Source organism: Palaemon carinicauda, chromosome 21 (genome assembly GCF_036898095.1).
Source record: "Palaemon carinicauda isolate YSFRI2023 chromosome 21, ASM3689809v2, whole genome shotgun sequence".
NCBI classification, from domain to species: Eukaryota; Metazoa; Arthropoda; class Malacostraca; order Decapoda; family Palaemonidae; genus Palaemon; species Palaemon carinicauda.
This window is the reverse complement of record NC_090745.1, coordinates 72,656,153-72,671,152: the sequence shown is the minus strand read 5'-3', so window position 1 is coordinate 72,671,152 and position 15,000 is coordinate 72,656,153.

Sequence of the window (15,000 nt, the reverse complement as noted above, 5' to 3'; positions counted from 1 at the left end):
TATATATATTGCATAAATATCACAGGGAAACGTGATGCTTAGATGCAGAAGAACCACAGGGAGAATAGAAATACGAAATATAATATTAAGTCTTGACTAGTTTCGTGATACTCCTCCGAAGAAGTACCACGAAACTAGTAAGGACTTAATCTTATATTTCATATATTTATTTTCCCTGTGTTTCTTCGGGATATATATATATATATATATATATATATATATATATATATATATATATATATATATATATATATATATATATATATATATATATATATATATATATGTATGTATATATATATATATATATATATATATATATATATATATATATATATATATATATATATATATATATATATATACAGTGAACCCTCGTTTATCGCGGTAGATAGGTTCCAGACGCGGGCGCGATAGGTGAAAATCCGCGAAGTAGTGACATCATATTTACCTATTTATTTAACATGTATATTCGGACTTTTAAAACCTTCCCTTGTACGTAGTACTGTTAACAAACCACCCTTTAATGTACAGAACACTTAATGCATGTACTACAGCACCCTAAACTAAAACAGGCACAAATATTAAAGGCGATTTTATATCATGCGTTTCCTAAACACCTAAAAAGCACGATAAAAAATGGCAACCAATGTTTTGTTTACGTTCATCTCTGATCATAATGAAGAAACAAACTCATTTAGTGTACAGTACACATATATGTATAGGTTAGTTTTTGCATCGATTATATTGATTATACAGTACTGTACTGTATGTTGATTTGTTTATTACCAATGTTTTAGTTTACGTATTTTTCTTAGGACTTCCAAATGAAATGTTTTTCTTTATGACGCCGTCTGAAACGACGGCGTGTACGCTCAGTAAACAACCACGCTCAGAACAAACAAGGCATTTAACGCGCATGATGATAGTGATAAATAATGATACAGTACATACAGTATTTACAGTAAAAGCATTTACAAAATATGTTACCTTACAAATATAAATTATACAGTATTGTACGTAGCAAAGCAGGAAAACAATTTACGAGAGAGAGAGAGAGAGAGAGAGAGAGAGAGAGAGAGAGAGAGAGAGAGAGAGAGAGAGAGAGAGATTGTTTTACGTACGTAAATGTAAATTTTAAACAAAAAAAATAAGATATGTTACAACATGTAGACTTTTAAAACCTTCCCTTTAACTTAATGTACAGTACGTACATTACTAAACTATAAAACAGGCAGTAAGAATATTAAAGTAAAAAATAAAGATTGTTACTGTACTCACCACGAAAGAAGTTGAAGAAAAACTTGAATGGTGATGGCGATGAATTTGCTGCACAGTAGAAATGATGATGATGAAGCTGATGATGTGTTCTACTGTGCAGCCAATGATAGTATTTTACGTCTCTTCAGACGGAGGTGTCTTTTCCTGGGACACCTCTTCAACTTCTTCCTGGGAAACTTCAATTTCTTCCGAAGGCGTACTAGCAGGAGGAACTGGCTCTTTTTTGCGAGGCTGGAAGAACATTGTGATCGGAAGTTGTTGCCGCTGCTTCTTTTTTCGATCCAAGAGCATTTTGTAGGGAGTCATTATGTCATCAACCTTGTTGCAGAATTGCATCGAGCGAACCATATCCTCGTCCCACTCTTGCAACATTTCTTTCAACTCCTTCGCGTGGTTGCAGGCCTTGGCAAGCCGTTCTAATGTTAAGCCCGTTTCTTCGAGATTTTCTTGGGTCTCTTCCTGGGTATCACTCTCTTCCTCACTTGCCGATTTCGTCAGGTCTTCGAGGTCTGCGTCAGTTAGGGGCTGGGAATGGCAGTCCAACAACTCGTCGACGTCTTCAGTCGTCATGTCGCCAAACCCGTCACCTCCAATTATGGCAGCCAACTGCACAGATTTCCGTATTGCAGAGTGTTGGATTTCCGACGGAGTAAATCCCTTGTCGTCGTAAACAATATCGGGCCACAACTTCTTCCAGCTCGCATTCACGGTTGCAGGTTTCATCTCTTGAAGTGCCTTCTGAATATTCTGCAGGCACGTGGCTATGGTGTACTGCCGCCAGTACGCCTTCAAGTTAAAATCTTCATCCTCGTCATCTTGGGCAGCATCCACACACGCAACGAGGTCCGCCAAGGTATTCTTCGTGTAGAGGGCCTTGAACGCCCTGATAACCCCCTGGTCCATCGGTTGAATTAATGACGTGGTGTTGGGTGGCAGGAACTCAACCTGAATGCCCTCATGCGACAGGTCAGTTGCGTGTCCACCAGCGTTATCCATAAGGAGAAGGATCTTGAATGGCAAGCCCTTCTCTAAGAGATATTTACTGACTTGCGGGATAAAACACTGGTGGAACCAGTTGGAGGTCAGCATCTTCGTAATCCATGCTTTTTGATTATGCATCCAGTACACGGGAAGGAGATTCTTATTTTTATTTTTCAAAGCGCGAGGATTTTTCGACTTATAAATAAGCCCCGGCTTTAACAAAAATCCAGCAGCATTGCCACACATTACGAGGGTAACGCGATCCTTGAATGCCTTAAAGCCAGAGGCTTTGCCTTCCTCTTTGAACAGGAAAGTTCGCGACGGCATTTTCTTCCAAAACAAGCCAGTCTCATCCATATTAAAGACTTGTTCCGGCTTGTATCCACCTTCGGCGATAATATTCTTGAACGTCTGGTTCACGTAAGTTTCAGCAGCGGCAGTGTCAGCGGAAGCAGACTCCCCATGCAGGGAAACGCTTTTCAGGGCGAAGCGTTTCTGAAACTTCGCGAACCATCCTTTGCTTGCGGAAAAACGTTTCTGAGGCTGGGAATCAGTGGATGTCCCTGGTTGAGGATCATCTGCATCATCATCATCTTCAGCATGGTTGCCGTCGTCGTCTTTAGGTTCCTTTGCAGCAAAATTCTCATATAAACTCAAAGCCTTTGTTTGGATGGTGTTCGTATCCAACGCTATGTTCTTCTTCCGGCAGTCGGCAATCCACACAGCTAAAGCACCTTCCATGCGTACGATCGTTTTATTACGCGTTGTAACGACTCGCTTCGCTGATCTGCTAAAGGTGATTGCAGCCGTCTTTCTAATGTTCGCCTCGTCCTTTTTGATATAGCGAACGGTGGATTCGTTGATGCCAAAATGGCGGCCGGCGGCCGCGTAACTTCTACCATCTTTTAACATGTCGAGAAGCGTAACCTTCTCAGCTATCGTCATCATCCTTCGGTGGCGTTTAGGCTCACTACCAGCCTTAAGAGAAGCAGAACGCTTGGGAGCCATTACAGTAGGATTTACGTACAGTACTGTAACAAAAAGTTCAACTTAAAAAGGTCGCACACAGCACAGATTAAACTTCACAAACTTAAGAACGTCTACTCAGCGATACGCGGTAACAGAGAGTGAACGATCCAGCCCCGCGAGAACTTTGATGCTGCGGGTAGAAGATGCGGGCAAAACACCAATCACAGGCTAGATAACAAAACTTGAGTTCTGATTCGTCATCTATCAGCGCTTGAACCAATCACAACCCGTCTTACAGTACTATGATGCGTTGGTTACCTACTCATAGAAGATGCCCCGCGCATACTGAACGTACGTAGATTAAGTACAATACCGTAATAATAATAAATAATGATAATAATACTGTACAGTAATAATAATAATAATAATGATAATAATAATAACAATAATAATTTTATTAACAACAACAACAATAATAATAATAATAAAAATAATAATAATACACACTTTACGTACGCTATTTTACGCCTCTCTCTCTCTCTCTCTCTCTCTCTCTCTCTCTCTCTCTCTCTCTCTCTCTCTCTCTCGTACGCTTATTCGAAATGTGATTTTTGCAACAAAGAATATTATTGGATGCAGTACTGTACTACGTACGTATACATACAAAAGATTCATGGAAAAGAAGCACATCCATTACAGTACACACCATTCTAATATGGTATGACTGCATCTGATTTGCGTTTCATGTTCGATTTAATTTTACTACGTACTGAATTATCGTATGATCACATTCTCTTTTCGTGTTTTATTTCTTTCTGTGCTGAATTATATATCATATGTAATGCAATGAACAATCAGTAAGAGCAGATATTACTAATTACAGTATTAATGGAATTACAGGTAACAAAATATCGTATTTGGGGGTCTTCAGATTTCGCGGTATTTTCGAATTTTCCGGAAAATCCGCGATATGTATATATATATGGGTTATGGAAAAACCCCGCGAAGTGGTGAATCCGCGATTGTCGAACCGCGAAGTAGCGAGGGTTCACTGTATACTGTATATATATATATATATATATATATATATATATATATATATATATATATATATATATATATATATATATATATATATATATATATATATGTATATAAATAAATGCGTGTGTGCGTATGCATATATATATATATATATATATATATATATATATATATATATATATATATATATATATATATATATATATATATATATATATATACTGTATATATATATATATATATATATATATATATATATATATATATATATATATATATGGAATAATATCAACACAACATCGTGTTCAAATAGAAATAAATTTCTACCTCATACCTGGGATCGAATGCTAGCCCCTTCTAATGAAAGGCCAGGTCGAAACCAACCATGTCACGAGAGCCCATAAAAGATATTGGAACCTGACCGCTACCAGCTGTCCGAGGATTTACCTGGCGAGACATCAGTCTCTTACCAGCGAGTTTTACCCAATATCCCGGGCCACCACGTGACACAATTGGTAGTAATTCATTCAAATTACCCCTAATGAGTCAATATGGATTAATATCAACACAACATCGTGTTCAAATAGAAATAAATTTCTACCTCATACCTGGGATCGAACGCTAGCCCCTTCTAATGAAAGGCCAGGTCGAAACCAACTGTTTGAGTGGCCACCTCATTCGCTAAGGGAGTAATTTGTCGGGAAGATGTTTGTATGAAAAGCTGATTAGTACGCTAGTAATATGTAATTAAAGAAATTCTCTACATTTGCATTGTTAAAAATACATTTAAAACAACATTTAAAAAATAAATAAAATAAAAAAGGATATAAATCATTTTTTCTCTCGGCATCTAATAAAAATATATAAGCCGGAATGTTAAAAAAGAAAAGAGAAAAAAAAAAAAAAAAATATAATAAAATATATAACAGAATCTATGGGCATCTAATAAAATATATCAGCCCTATATATAAATATATATATATATATATATATATATATATATATATATATATATATATATATATATATATATATATATATATATATATATATATATATATGTACGAAACCGTGGTACGTGTACGTACCAGGAATTCGTGTTTGTGCACTAAAAATTGAGTATCTTGTTTCTGACAAAGGTAACAATTATTCTTTATCAAGTTACCGAATCATATGTAAGTCAGAATTTATTGGTTTTTTGGTACCATGTAATCATTTGCTAGCAATGTACCATATATATGATCTTGGTTTTATCATGCATTTTTCTTTTTGCTTTGGTAATATCTTTTTTGTATGCATTATTGTTATTATTTTTTGATGTGCCTATTTTGGACATTCGTCCTCAGTTGATTATGGCTAAAGTTAAACAAAGAATAATACGTATGTCCAGTCACACCTAATAACCATGTTTCGGCTTGTTGTTAAATTTTTGTAAAAAAAAACAAAAAAAATTGAGATAGCTGGCCGAGCTTATGTAATGATTAGAATAGTTAATATTACATGTTTAAAACAAATGACGTAATATGTCATGTTGGTTGGAAGAGCTAACCCTGGGATTTGCTGTAGTCATTCAAATTGTAAACCGGACGTATATTGCAAACCTATGCAAACCTCGGCAAATTGACATTCTTTTTAAACGTCAACACATTGTCTCATCGTGTGAAAGTTTGTGACGTCACCGGATGCAGGTGTCTTCCGATTCCGTCACGTGGCTAAAGTAAACCAAGCATACGATATCTGTGATATCGATAATTTATTCAGGTCATATCTAAACTTCACCAGAATTGGTCATCTGGACCAACACAGCTTCCTCCAGTGATGGAGATGTTTAACTCTGTTGTTTTATAGAATAAAACTTAAAAACTATTAAGATGTATTCAGTTAATCCATTTAAATACATCTGAAAACAACTCATACTCAAATGTGTGCTTAATACAGTAGCACGCCAATAAATGGTGGCAGCGATTAAACTCTAAGACAGCGATTAAACTGTAAGACAGCGGTTAAACTCTAAGAATTAGAGAAATATCTTCAAGACTTCAAAATAATAGCTGTAAAACCAGAGAAATATCTTCAAGACTTCAAAATAAAAGCTGTAAAACCTGAGAAAGATCTTCAAGAACTCAACATTATCTACAAGAATCTACAATTTTGACTAAGTCCAACGGAAAAGCTAACATCAACATATGTTAGTATACAACCTGAATCTTCAATCAACATCCTAGGAAACCCAAGGACTGGCGTTCAACAATTGCAAGACATATCCAGGAAGAACTACATTCAACAAGAAACTAGAACGAGACATCGCTAACAAAACATCAAGAGAGAGAGAGAGAGAGAGAGAGGACGTATCGACTTCATATATAAGCTAAGTACAGATATTTTGTATTCATTTCAGTTTGGGCAGTGAAGTGTAGTTATCACAAGTCGTTAGTCAATTATTACTGGGGTGAGTGAATTCCTAAACTTTGTTATAAGAAACTCCGAATTCTCATTTAGAATTTTTCTTTCTTTGTGCTAATTCCTTTTTCTTTCAGAAACTCTTGGGGGAAAGGTTTTGGGATTAGTAACATTGTTGGGGGAATTTTATTATACATATGCGTTTACGCAGTGGGCGTCTGTACTCATATAGATATTTTGATAGAATTGAAAGGGGTCAAAGAGATAGAAAAAAAAAAATACAGCAGTCATGGCTCCTCCTGTCAGCCCTACCCCTGGACCTAGTGGTGTAGGCCAGGCTAATCCTCCTCCAATTGTGACGCTTGTAAATGCCAGGTCAGCAATCCTTCCTTTTCAAGGTCAACGGGTTCTTGCCACAAAATGTGGAGTCATGGATTTCATCCGTTGATGCCCATTTAAATGCCAAACAAATCGTAGATCCTTTTGTACAATTACAAGAAGCTAAAAGTTTTATAGATTTTTCTAAGGGGGATGCGAGTGCGTATTTAAGAGGTGTTTCATTTCAAGAAACAGTTACTTGGGATGATTTCAAAGTTAGGTTACGCGCGATCTATGGGGGTGAGGAAGCCTTGGATGTAGTGTTAACGTTACGAAATACACTTAATCAAGCCACTATGAATCGGCTTAATGTTATTGAGAGAGCAGCTCTCATAGCTGATAGGCTTAACGAATATCAGGACATTTTAGGTAATTCCACTTGGGTTACTAACGATAACATCTCCGTGAAAGATTTTTTACGATTAATGTATTTAACTTGCATGACACTTATGTTGCCTGAAGCTTTAGTGCGGTGCTTTGATAAGAAGTTAATGCCTGCAAGTACGGAATTGGATGTCTATAAACAGATAAAGAAACACATGTCCAAGTGTCCAGATCTCGATCCCGTGTTAACTCAAGTTTTTGCTAAGAATGAAACAAAACCACAAACAGTGAACGTAATTAACAGTCCAGTAGCGGGAGTGACGTGTTACAACTGCAAACGTCAAGGTCACATAAGCGTAGACTGTAGAACGAAATTTTGCTCAGTTCACAACACAGCATCACATTCTTATAGTCAATGTTACGCGCGTAAGACACAACAATATCCTAGAAATACGCAGTCAATTCCACAGTCAGTTCCATATGGAAATAAAAAGAAAAATCCTCATTTTAACAATAAGAAGAAACAACAAAATGTCAATGCAGTTCAGAGTCCGAAACAAACAAACACTTCTTCAAATATCGCTGAGCCTGGGCCGTCAAACCAGACCTCGCAAGGTCAGTCTAATTTTCAGAATGTGCAGAGCAAAGCAAATACCACATAGTTAACTCTAGAGGGGAAGAGAGTGATGTTGGGTCAAGGTCATTTATGTCAACATCAATAGTATTGAATAATCAATTTAATGTTTTATCAGATAATTGTGAGACAATAGATTTTCCTATGAAACACACGGCCGAATTAAGTAAAACAGTGCATGCTCCCGTAGATTTGCAACGAATTCATACAATAATAAGCCAAAATGAGTTACGGCCAACCTTATACGCTGTAAATTTAGAACACAAATCCTTTACGTTATTTTTTGACTCTGGTAGTCCACGTAATATTATGGATTTGAAGACGCATCATTTGTTGTTTTCGAACTTTCCGATTGAAAAATCAGGAATTAGACTTTCAGGTATAGGAAATAATGAATTAAACATCATAGGCATAACTCATATTCAGTTCAGAGTCGGTAATCGCACGTTTGCCGATACATTTGTTGTTGTAAAAAACATTAATATGTATCCAGCTGTAATTATAGGATACCCATCTATGGGAATTCAAAACATTATCTTAGCTCCTGCCAAGCACGGCGTGTATATCAAAGGGAAATTCTATAAGTCTTCTAATACCTTAAAGTCAGTTTTGGATAAAAAGGAGACGACAAATGTAACCGTAACGTACGTTGAAGAACCAATAACTTGTCTCACTAATAAAGAAATAATATACGCGACCCAGCAGAATTCTCGTTCACCCGTAATATCATCTTGCACGCACTATATCGAACCAAACATACCTTCGAATTTAATAGTGCAAATAAAGAAAACACTACCGGGATCTGAAATATTAATCCTTTCCGATACTTTGAAAACTAACGGATTGTCTGTCACACAAGCTATTTATACAGTAGGCTCACATCAGCAATGTAATATCGAAGTCTGTAATCATTTAAATAACACTTTAGTAATTCACAAAAATCAACATATCTTGGATGTAGAAGTTTATAAACATCGTATTCTTACCGTTGCTGAAATCAATCACTCTCAATCAGTTGCGGATGAATCCCTTTTGCGATCTATTAAAAATAAAATCAGTAAGGACATTCAAGACGAAGAAGTTCAGCAGAAAATTTTTGAACTTTTAACTAAATATACAGATGTCTTTTCCACTACGGATGGATCCTTAGGAAAAACAGATGTGATCGAGCATCAAATAAGGTTAAAGGACAAGAAAAAAATTATATATGTACCCTCGTACACACTCCCTATGAAATTCCAGAATGAAATAAATGATGAAGTAGGTAAAATGTTAGAGGAAGGAGTCATTAGAAAATCAAATAGCCCTTATAATTTTCCTTTAATAGTTGTACCGAAAAAAGATCGAACATGGCGTATCTGCGTCGACTTTCGTCGTCTAAACGAGGAAACGATCCCTGATCGATTCCCAGTGCCATGTACTGACGATATTTTGTCTTTGTTAGGTCAGAATAAATATTTTACCAGTTTGGACTTACTTAAAGGCTTTCACCAGATATCATTAGAAGAAGATAGTATCCCATACACAGCCTTCAGCACAGCCAGGGGACATTATGAATTTTTGCGGATGCCTTTTGGTTTACGTTGTGCTCCTATAACATTTACAAGAATGATTAACATAGTGTTTGGAGACTTGTTAGGGGATATATTGCATGCCTATATGGATGATCTTGTAATCTTTTCCAACATCTTAGAAGAACATCTACGTAAGTTAGAACTAGTACTACAGAGATTAAGACAACATAACTTAAGGGTAAAGATTAGTAAGTGTGAATTTTTCAAAACAGAATTGATATATTTGGGTTTCATGGTGTCAAGCCAAGGTCTTAAAGTAGTCCATGATAAGGTGTCGGCTATACGTAATTTTCCCATACCTACTAATGTCAAGGGAATACAGCAATTTCTGGGTTGTAGTGGATATTACAGGCGTTTTATACGCAACTATTCAATAATAGCCGCTCCTTTAACTGATCTTACGAAGAAGGGCGTAGATTTCATATGGTCTGAGCAACATCAACAGGCGTTTAATACTTTGAAAGATGAACTGTGTAGTTCTCCTATCTTAAAATTTCCTGACTTCGGTAAGGAATTCTTCATTGCAACAGATGCCTCAGACTTAGGAGTAGGAGGGGTATTGCTTCAGCAATATGATAAACAGTTTTTCCCGATAGCTTTCTATTCTCGAAAATTGAGAACTTCCGAAAGTAAGTATGCAGTAATAGACAAGGAAGGACTAGCTATTGTTAATTCGCTAGTGCATTTTAAGTTCATAATTTACGGTTATCCCGTTAAGGTTCTTACTGACCATAAACCACTAACAGAGTTCTTTAAAGGCTTCAATCACAGCCCTAAACGAACTCGGTGGCATTTGATCATTCAAGATTTTGGCGTAAGAATCGGGTATTTACCTGGGAAAGCAAATATCATTGCGGATGCATTATCACGCAACCCCGTGTCATCTTGTACGGAGCCTTTAGCTGAATTAATAGATATATCAACATCCATGCCTATTGTAAAAACAATATCTGAACAAGAAGATTTAGGCTGGAGCGCTGAATTGTTACAGACTGAGCAAAGAAAAGATCAGAAAATAGAAACAATTATAAATGCTTTGAAAGGCAATCATAAAGAAAAGGAATATATAAAGTATAAGCAGCAGAATTATGTAATCAAAGATAATATTCTGTGTAGGACTGTGACAAGGAAAACCCGCAATAAACCACATGTAACTAACGACCAGGTAGTAGTACCAATCTCACTTATTTCCACTGTCCTGAATTGGTTGCATTCAAATCCATTACATGGACACCCTGGGTTCTCATTAATGTCACAGAAAGCCAAATCATTGTTTTATTGGCATACAATGCTTACAGATATAAAAAGACACATAGCTAATTGTCGCATATGTCAGGAAAACAAAGGGCATACGAAAACACCTGTCAGCCTAGGAGCTTATCCTGTGCCCAATCAACCCTTTGAAAGAATACATTTAGATTTGTTAACAGGATTTTACGAGTCAGACAGAGGAAATAAGCACCTCTTAGTAATTATAGATGCTTTAACTCGATATACAGAACTAATAGCGCTTAAAACTAAAACTGCGATTGAATGCGCTAGGAAGTTTTACGAGTGTTACATTTGTAAACATGGAATTCCACACATGATAATCTCAGACTCGGGTGGTGAATTTAATAATCACTTTCTTACCTCATTGTGTGAATTCCTCAACATAAAGAAGATTAATACCATGATATATCACCCAGAGTCGAATGGGCTAGTGGAAAGAGCAAATAGGAAGATATTAAATATATTGAGGGTAACACTAGGGGGATTAGACCCCAACTGGGATATTGCAATACCGGCGGCACTGAGTACTCTGAATCATTCATATCATATGTCAATTAAAATGTCACCGCATGAAGCATTGTATGGTACCCCAGTTAGAACACCTTTCCATGTATTAACGCCTACAACTAATCTATCAAATCCTTTAAAAGAGTGTATAAATGCAAGTATAAGTCGATATGATATCCTTCGAAAGAATTTAGAAGAATCACAAATCATAATGAAAAGGAATCATGATAAAATAGCGAAACCAACTAAAACATATACCGTGGGTGATAACATCTATATTCAAATCAATGTCAGAAAAGGGCTCAACTATAAATTAACACCTAAGTTTGAAGGCCCATTTAACATTTTGGAAACATTAACGGCCAATAGGTTTAGAATTCAAAACGTAGCCCAACCCACGGATGAGAGAATAGTACCATTGGCTCACATAAGAAATTAAAAAGAAAAGAGAGGAAAAGAAGTGAGGGAAAATTCTGTTCTGTTTTATGTGATTAAAAGTTTTCTTTTTAATACAGGAGTAATTACATATATTTTTTCTCGTTACAGGTTTCCGAGATGAATTTTTTGTTGTTGGGAGTGATATTGTTCGCTCAGACATTTTTCTCGTATGGGATGAGTTCTAAGACTAGAAATATATATTTTAAATATGGCAATATAGTTGAAAGACAAGAAGACATTTTTATTACGTCAACTAACGTAATTGTAGAAGTGAATATGCAAGCAATTTTTCTTCAAGAGAATGATGTCATTAGCTTAAGAACCGCCATTTCAAGGTTTTCTGCATCATTGGATGAGTTGCATAGAAGACATTTTCATTTGACTACTAAGAGTTTGCTTGGATCAACATTAAAAGTTGCAGAGATGCTATCTGATGACTTGAAAAATAAGACTGGCGAGACAGGATCTTTGGCTTATGACCTTTTGATGTGGACTGTAGGACACGAACATAAAGAAAGACGGAATCCGTTCATTTATGCTGCATTAACCATCTTTGGGTGTGTTGCAAGTTTAGGTTTAGGAATTTCCAATCGTCTTAAAATTAGTAATCAAAATAAGAAAATTGAGTTCTTGACTCATAAAGATGAATTGATTATGTCAGAACTAAGGGATCAGTTAGCTTCAATCAATAAAATTATGGATTTGTCAAATGAACATTCAGATAATATCGTTCAAATTATGGAAGTACAGGATTTGTTGGCAACATTAACGTATTATGATTCAAAGATAGATCACATACATAACAGAATTGCACATTTCATTGAGAAATCCAAGGATTATGTAGAAGCTATCACGTTAGCAACTAAAGGTGTATTGTCGCCCCATTTGTTGCCTATACGTTACTTAAAATTAGTTCTGAAGAACGGAAGGGATAAACTAGGCTATGTTCCTTTGTTAGACGAACATAGGTTAGAATTTTATTACAGCCTAATTACAGTAAACGTAGATAATAACAAGATTAGGATTACAATTCCCTTTGATTCTTCTGATGCCTGGCAATCTTACAGGATATCACCATTTCCGACTTTCATGACGAATCACTCAAATCCAGTAATATCCAGTTTGACAGGACACGTATTGATTTCCCCAGACAAGGAAACATATACGGTCATTAAAGACTTAAATCAATTAACTCACTGTTCAGACGCAATGGATAGAAAAATATGTACGGCTGACTCATTTGAATTCCGTAAAAACTTAATGGATTCATGCGAGTTAGGTATAGTGCTAGACGGTGCTCTCTCCCATACAAGTGAAAATTGTCTGGATAAGCTTTATCCCTTTGACAATAAGGAATTCAATTGCAGACTGAATAATGGCTCGTGGATACGATACGACAAGGACGGCTTCAATGTATCATGCCCTGACGGATCCACATCCTTTACACACATCTTCGTCGCAGCAGTTGGTTGTGTCGGGACTTCCCCGAATTCCATGGTGACTGGTCTACGGACAATCATCAGAGAACGAGCCTACTTCGCGAACTTCACGTGGACCTCTACAATGCCAGCACTTCCTCTCCCATACAACGGAAATGTGGTAAAGCGGTTGATGAAACTTACCGAAAAGGACCACCTGTCACCGACTTATAAAGAAATTCTTCACCCCATACTACTGGCTGGTTTGTGTTTCACGGTGGTGATATTTATCGCCGTGAACATCCTTGTTTGGCGTAGGTTACGGCACAGCAAGCAGCTAAAAAGGAATGAGTTGCATAGCCCTGACAATACCCCCTATTTAATCCAGTTCAAAGCTGTTTGAGTGGCCACCTCATTCGCTAAGGGAGTAATTTGTCGGGAAGATGTTTGTATGAAAAGCTGATTAGTACGCTAGTAATATGTAATTAAAGAAATTCTCTACATTTGCATTGTTAAAAATACATTTAAAACAACATTTAAAAAATAAATAATATAAAAAAGGATATAAATCATTTTTTCTCTCGGCATCTAATAAAAATATATAAGCCAGAATGTTAAAAAAGAAAAGAGAAAAAAAAAAAAAAAAAAAAAATATAATAAAAAATATAACAGAATCTATGGGCATCTAATAAAATATATCAGCCCTATATATAAATATATATATATATATATATATATATATATATATATATATATATATATATATATATATATATATATATATATATGTACGAAACCGTGGTACGTGTACGTACCAGGAATTCGTGTTTGTGCACTAAAAATTGAGTATCTTGTTTCTGACAAAGGTAACAATTATTCTTTATCAAGTTACCGAATCATATGTAAGTCAGAATTTATTGGTTTTTTGGTACCATGTAATCATTTGCTAGCAATGTACCATATATATGATCTTGGTTTTATCATGCATTTTTCTTTTTGCTTTGGTAATATCTTTTTTGTATGCATTATTGTTATTATTTTTTGATGTGCCTATTTTGGACATTCGTCCTCAGTTGATTATGGCTAAAGTTAAACAAAGAATAATACGTATGTCCAGTCACACCTAATAACCATGTTTCGGCTTGTTGTTAAATTTTTGTAAAAAAAAAAAAAATTGAGATAGCTGGCCGAGCTTATGTAATGATTAGAATAGTTAATATTACATGTTTAAAACAAATGACGTAATATGTCATGTTGGTTGGAAGAGCTAACCCTGGGATTTGCTGTAGTCATTCAAATTGTAAACCGGACGTATAATGCAAACCTATGCAAACCTCGGCAAATTGACATTCTTTTTAAACGTCAACACATTGTCTCATCGTGTGAAAGTTTGTGACGTCACCGGATGCAGGTGTCTTCCGATTCCGTCACGTGGCTTAAGTAAACCAAGCATACGATATCTGTGATATCGATAATTTATTCAGTTCATATCTAAACTTCACCAGAATTGGTCATCTGGACCAACACAGCTTCCTCCAGTGATGGAGATGTTTAACTCTGTTGTTTTATAGAATAAAACTTAAAAACTATTAAGATGTATTCAGTTAATCCATTTAAATACATCTGAAAACAACTCATACTCAAATGTGTGCTTAATACAGTAGCACGCCAATATATATATATATATATATATATATATATATATATATATATATATATATATATATATATATATATATATATATATATGTATATATATATGTATATATATATACATATA